The sequence below is a fragment of the Haliotis asinina genome, chromosome 7 (assembly GCF_037392515.1).
Source record: "Haliotis asinina isolate JCU_RB_2024 chromosome 7, JCU_Hal_asi_v2, whole genome shotgun sequence".
NCBI lineage: Eukaryota > Metazoa > Mollusca > Gastropoda > Lepetellida > Haliotidae > Haliotis > Haliotis asinina.
The window spans coordinates 41,028,692-41,036,107 of record NC_090286.1 but is presented as its reverse complement, the minus strand read 5'-3'; positions in this window follow the sequence as shown (position 1 = coordinate 41,036,107).

Below are 7,416 nucleotides of genomic sequence, written 5' to 3'. Positions count from 1 at the left end.
GGTTCAGAGATTTATTGTCTTGGAGATGGTGGATCAAATTATTGCTACACACCAGTACGTACATGGTAAACATATAATTACATGTAGCATTTTCAGTGCACCACAAGGGTTTACTCAGTATAAGTACATATACTGATCAACAATGAAAACTTGACACTGGTAAATTTATGGATTTTTTTTTTGTTTCAGTTCATTGGAATATTTCAAACAGTGTCTCTAGTAAATGTAAACATCGTGAATCCTTTAATTTCATGAAATTGTAAAGTCACGAGCATTCCTTGACTTTGTAGCCTAGAAAATTGAAAACTGTGAATGCACGTGCAAACACAAAATCCTGAGGTCAACAAATTGAATTTTTCATTTTGATGACCTTTTGGAAATACAAATGAAGAACATCAACGTGCTATTGGGAGGCTCCATGCTGGTCAGTCTCTGGCCTCTGTTGCAAGACAAACAAGGATGAGAATGCATCAAACGGGAACAGTTGCAGATCGCCCGAAGCCAGACGTCACTCTGGGAAGATGCAGCAATATGATTACATCATCTTCGCAACAGATTTGTCACGGCAACTTTCACAAGTAGGGAGAGGTTTGGTGGAAGGATAACCCCACAAATTGTTAGAAATCGCTTGCGTGCTGCCGGACTCCGCCCCCTGAGACACCATAAGGGACGAATCTTATCGCAAATTCATCGCCGTAACCGTGGGCCACAAGACACTTAAGGTTAACTCAAAGACAATGGAATTCGATTGTCTTCAGTGACGAATCTCGATTCAACTTGAGATTTGCCGACGGCGGGGCCTATGTGTAGCGCAAACGAGGTGAACGTCACGCTCGAGTCTGCGTCCGTGAAGTTGACCGATTTGGTGAAGAAAGCGTCATGGTTTGGGGATTTTTTTGCGCACACGGACATTCTCCTCTTGTTGTTGTTCAAGAGGACTTAACTGCTGTCCAGTACAGGGGTGAAGGTTTGCAACCTGTCCTGCTTCCGTTGATGCAGAAACACGCCCCTGGACTAGCGTTCCAGCAAGTCGACGCTAGGCCCCATACAGCAGTTCCTACGCAGACTTTTCTAATAAATGCTGGTGTTCAAGACCTGGATTGGCTATCGCGTAGCCCCGACCTCAATCCGATCGAACACATCTGGGACGAAATGGGTCGACGTGTTCATTAACAAGTCAATCCACCACAGACGCTGCAAGATCTTCAAAGTCACTAACGTTCTGACATCCATGAGAAGACATGTGGCTGTACGAGACGCTAGAGGTGGACACAATCGTTATTGAACACCTCAGTTCCATTGTTCTCCATTCTATGAACTTCATTTTGGAGGGTAGTCCGACATCATAAATGTTATCAACGTAAAAGACAAACGGTGAGACGTGTTTCGGTTTTCTGTCCAGGTGCTCCTTGCACAGCATACAACTAAGATAATTGCCTTAAAGAAATATTAAAATTATGATCCCCCAAAACTGAGTGTCACGTTTTCAGTTTTGCTCAGTATGTATAAGTCTATATTACAAATTATAGTCATATAGATGAGAATCTGATGTAATTCTTTGACACACAAATACTGAACTCGTCTCATGGACGCAGGTATTCAACAGTCTAATCCACCAGTAACAATTCTCTTTTAAATGTATAATGGGCCAGTGGCCACCCATACTGTCAATAAACTCACAGTAACAATTGAGAGCTAAGACCTAATGATAAAATAACACAATTAAATATGATATATCTCTCTCACACACACACACTCTCTCTCTTTCTCTGGTAGCAGTGACCAGTGAAAAAGCATGCTAGAATACATAACACTTTGACTTATCCCACTGGGATAAAGTCATAAACACCTGACTTATCCCACTGGGTACCCATTTTCTGCTCACTTGCCTGAGTGCATTGTAAAACAAAATCCACCCAGACAAATCCCTCTCCCCCTCCCCCCCGACACACACACACACACACCAACACCACAAGTTACCAGTTTGTGTCTCTCATAAAAGTGTCACACAAGAGTTTACTACACTGTTACTGTTCGCCACGTTTATGTGGTGTTTATCACCTGAATGTAATAAAGTTAATATCAGATCAAGCTTTACATCAGTGGAATCCAGCAATGTTAACACCGTTATCGGAGTTTCACATCTACACTCACATGTGAAGTCATTTAATCAATAGTATTGCTACATGATTGTGCGTTTGTTTGTTTTTTGGGTTCATTAACGCCGGGCTATTCCGGCTGTATGGTGGGCATTGAGCTACTCACTTGCGCCATACTGACATGGGTCAGCCAAGTCTGCGAGTATGACTACCCTATCCCGTTAGTCAACTCTTACGAGTGAGTTTAGTTTTACACCGCGCTCAGCAATAGTCCAGCTATATGACGACCGTCTGTAACTGATAAAGTCGGGACCAGACAATCCAGTGATCAACAACATGAGCATCGATCTGCGCCAATGGGAAACGAAGACATATGTCAACCATATCAGCGAGCCTGACCACCCTATCTTACGACAAGCATGGGTTGGTGAAAGCCAACATTCCAACCCTGGACCTTCACGGGTTTCGCCTCTAACGACAAGCATGGGTTGGTGAAAGCCAACATTCCAACCCTGGCCCTTCACGGGTTTCGCCTCTAACGACAAGCATGGGTTGGTGAAAGCCAACATTCCAACCCTGGACCTTCACGGGTTTCGCCTCTAACGACAAGCATGGGTTGGTGAAAGCCAACATTCCAACCCTGGCCCTTCACGGGTTTCGCCTCTAACGACAAGCATGGGATCAGTTCTAATCCGGATCTTCACATCTACGTTAGTAAGCATGAATTCATAGGCTCGTCAGTACCTGCTCACTCGACCGCGACGGACCCGGGGACTGGGCTACTGTCCACGTTGGCAGAATTTCTTCACTCTAAACAGCGGGACATTAGGCACATGCCGTTACATGGTATTTCTTGTCTGATTTTAATAAAACATCCTATCAGTGTGGGCTTTTCGGATACTATATTAACCTGTCTTGTTAAAATATGATCCCCATTGCCTATCATATCAAAACAAATTACATTTGATCTGATATATTTGAATGCTTAAACTAAACAACCCCACTTTGCCCTTTGCTGGAAAAATCTGAAAACTGAGTACATAAGTATCTGCAGTTTTTAAATTAAATACACAAATGTTTATGTGTATATCTTTTGCAAAAATTAAGTTCCGTTCGTATCGTCAAAACAGTGTCAGGCAATTAAAATTGCATGCAATACAGCGAATACTGCTATCTAGCTGTAAGTGGCGCTTCATGGTATAGACCACATGTGATCAATGCATAGGATATGCCCGTATACAGCTATAGGAACAAGGTAATCCAGCCGCCATATTGGATACTTCGATACCTCGATTCTCGCTAATTTCTCGCTTGACACGGATAAACATGGATATTGTGTTTTGCTGTACAGCTATGGAACACCTTCACAAACCTCTTTACTAGAGCGTTTCGACCGTTCGTTGACCGGCATCGTATTTCTGTAAGACGGATGTTACTCAATCGGGGACTTCGCACCGAAGGCAGAAGCAGCAGTAACAGTAGTAGCAACAACAGGGGAAGCAGTAGAAGCAGTAGTAGTGGTAGTAGCAACAGCAGGGGAAGCAGTAGAAGCAGTAGTAGTGGTAGTAGCAACAGCAGGGGAAGCAGTAGGAGCAGTAGTAGCAACAGCAGGGGAAGCAGTAGGAGCTGTGGTAGTGGTAGTAGCAACAGCAGGGGAAGCAGTAGGAGCAGTAGGAACAGTAGTAGTAGTAGTAGCAACAGCAGGGGAAGCAGTAGGAGCAGTAGGAACAATAGTAGCAACAGCAGGGGAAGCAGTACTAGTGGTAGTAGCAACAGCAGGGGAAGCAGTAGGAGCAGTAGGAACAGTAGTAGCAACAGCAGGGGAAGCAGCACTAGTGGTAGTAGCAACAGCAGGGGAAGCAGTAGGAGCAGTAGGAACAGTAGTAGCAACAGCAGGGGAAGCAGTACTAGTGGTAGTAGCAACAGCAGGGGAAGCAGTAGGAGCAGTAGTAGTGGTAGTAGCAACAGCAGGGGAAGCAGTAGGAGCAGTAGTAGTGGTAGTAGCAACAGCAGGGGAAGCAGTAGGAGTAGTAGTAGTGGTAGTAGCAACAGCAGGGGAAGCAGTAGGAGCAGTAGTAGTGGTAGTAGCAACAGCAGGGGGAGCAGTAGGAGTAGTAGTAGTGGTAGTAGCAACAGCAGGGGGAGCAGTAGGAGTAGTAGTAGTGGTAGTAGCAACGGCAGGGGAAGCAGTAGGAACAGTAGTAGTGGTAGTAGCAACAGCAGGGGAAGCAGTAGGAGCAGTAGTAGTGGTAGTAGCAACAGCAGGGGAAGCAGTAGAAGCAGTAGTAGTGGTAGTAGCAACAGCAGGGGAAGCAGTAGGAGCAGTAGGAGCAGCAGTAGCAACAGCAGGGGAAGCAGTAGGAGCTGTGGTAGTGGTAGTAGCAACAGCAGGGGAAGCAGTAGGAGCAGTAGGAGCAGTAGTAGCAACAGCAGGGGAAGCAGTAGGAGCAGTAGCAGTGGTAGTAGCAACAGCAGGGGGAGCAGTAGGAGCAGTAGGAACAGTAGTAGTCGTAGTAGCAACAGCAGGGGAAGCAGTAGGAGCAGTAGTAGTGGTAATAGCAACAGCAGGGGAAGCAGTAGGAGCTGTGGTAGTGGTAGTAGCAACAGCAGGGGAAGCAGTAGGAGCAGTAGAAGCAGTAGTAGTGGTAGTAGCAACAGCAGGGGAAGCAGTAGAAGCAGTAGTAGTGGTAGTAGCAACAGCAGGGGAAGCAGTAGGAGCAGTAGTAGCAACAGCAGGGGAAGCAGCAGGAGCAGTAGCAGTGGTAGTAGCAACAGCAGGGGAAGCAGTAGGAGTAGTAGTAGTGGTAGTAGCAACAGCAGGGGAAGCTGTAGGAGCAGTAGTAGTGGTAGTAGCAACAGCAGGGGAAGCAGTAGGAGCAGTAGTAGTGGTAGTAGCAACAGCAGGGGGAGCAGTAGGAGCAGTAGAAGCAGTAGTAGTGGTAGTAGCAACAGCAGGGGAAGCAGTAGGAGCAGTAGCAGTGGTAGTAGCAACAGCAGGGGAAGCAGTAGGAGCAGTAGTAGTGGTAGTAGCAACAGCAGGGGAGCAGTAGGAGCAGTAGAAGCAGTAGTAGTGGTAGTAGCAACAGCAGGGGAAGCAGTAGGAGCAGTAGTAGTGGTAGTAGCAACAGCAGGGGAAGCAGTAGGAGCTGTGGTAGTGGTAGTAGCAACAGCAGGGGAAGCAGTAGGAGCAGTAGGAACAGTAGTAGCAACAGCAGGGGAAGCAGTACTAGTGGTAGTAGCAACAGCAGGGGAAGCAGTAGGAGCAGTAGTAGTGGTAGTAGCAACAGCAGGGGAAGCAGTAGGAGCAGTAGTAGTGGTAGTAGCAACAGCAGGGGAAGCAGTGGGGGCAGTAGGAACAGTAGTAGCAACAGCAGGGGAAGCAGTAGGAGCTGTGGTAGTGGTAGTAGCAACAGCAGGGGAAGCAGTAGGAGCAGTAGGAACAGTAGTAGCAACAGCAGGGGAAGCAGTACTAGTGGTAGTAGCAACAGCAGGGGAAGCAGTAGGAGCAGTAGTAGTGGTAGTAGCAACAGCAGGGGGAGCAGTAGGAGTAGTAGTAGTGGTAGTAGCAACAGCAGGGGAAGCAGTAGGAGTAGTAGTAGTGGTAGTAGCAACAGCAGGGGGAGCAGTAGGAGTAGTAGTAGTGGTAGTAGTAACAGCAGGGGAAGCAGTAGGAGCAGTAGTAGTGGTAGTAGCAACAGCAGGGGGAGCAGTAGGAGTAGTAGTAGTGGTAGTAGCAACAGCAGGGGAAGCAGTAGGAGTAGTAGTAGTGGTAGTAGCAACAGCAGGGGGAGCAGTAGGAGTAGTAGTAGTGGTAGTAGCAACAGCAGGGGAAGCAGTAGGAGCAGTAGTAGTGGTAGTAGCAACAGCAGGGGAAGCAGTAGGAGCAGTAGTAGTGGTAGTAGCAACAGCAGGGGAAGCAGTAGAAGCAGTAGTAGTGGTAGTAGCAACAGCAGGGGAAGCAGTAGGAGCAGTAGGAGCAGTAGTAGCAACAGCAGGAGAAGCAGTAGGAGCTGTGGTAGTGGTAGCAGCAACAGCAGTGGAAGCAGTAGGAACAGTAGTAGTGGTAGTAGCAACAGCAGGGGGAGCAGTAGGAGTAGTAGTAGTGGTAGTAGCAACAGCAGGGGAAGCAGTAGGAGTAGTAGTGGTGGTAGTAGCAACAGCAGGGGGAGCAGTAGGAATAGTAGTAGTGGTAGTAGCAACAGCAGGGGAAGCAGTAGGAGCAGTAGGAACAGTAGTAGCAACAGCAGGGGAAGCAGTAGGAGTAGTAGTAGTGGTAGTAGCAACAGCAGGGGAAGCAGTAGGAGTAGTAGTAGTGGTAGTAGCAACAGCAGGGGGAGCAGTAGGAGTAGTAGTAGTGGTAGTAGCAACAGCAGGGGAAGCTGTAGGAGCAGTAGTAGTGGTAGTAGCAACAGCAGGGGAAGCAGTAGGAGCAGTAGTAGTGGTAGTAGCAACAGCAGGGGAAGCAGTAGAAGCAGTAGTAGTGGTAGTAGCAACAGCAGGGGAAGCAGTAGGAGCAGTAGCAGTGGTAGTAGCAACAGCAGGGGAAGCAGTAGGAGCTGTGGTAGTGGTAGTAGCAACAGCAGGGGAAGCAGTAGGAGCAGTAGGAACAGTAGTAGCAACAGCAGGGGAAGCAGTAATAGTGGTAGTAGCAACAGCAGGGGAAGCAGTAGGAGCAGCAGTAACAGTAGTAGCAACAGCAGGGGAAGCAGTAGGAGCAGCAGTGACAGTAGTAGCAACAGCAGGGGAAGCAGTAGGAGCAGTAGTAGTGGTAGTAGCAACAGCAGGGGAAGCAGTAGGAGCTGTGGTAGTGGTAGTAGCAACAGCAGGGGAAGCAGTACTAGTGGTAGTAGCAACAGCAGGGGAAGCAGTAATAGTGGTAGTAGCAACAGCAGGGGAAGCAGTAGGAGCAGCAGTAACAGTAGTAGCAACAGCAGGGGAAGCAGTAGGAGCAGTAGTAGTGGTAGTAGCAACAGCAGGGGAAGCAGTAGGAGCTGTAGTAGTTGTAGTAGCAACAGCAGGGGAAGCAGTAGGAGCAATAGGAGTAGTAGTAGCAACAGCAGGAGAAGCAGTAGGAGCTGTGGTAGTGGTAACAGCAACAGCAGGGGAAGCAGTAGGAACAGTAGTAGCAACAGCAGGGGAAGCAGTACTAGTGGTAGTAGCAACAGCAGGGGAAGCAGTCAAAAATCCGTCAAAAGTTCAGACTCAAATGAAGCACTCGCTATGTCGTATGTATGCCACCCCAAAAAGAAAGACATGGGCGATTTGTATTTTCAAAAGTCTAATGATTAACTGTTGTGTTCAAACAATCGTGGTATGT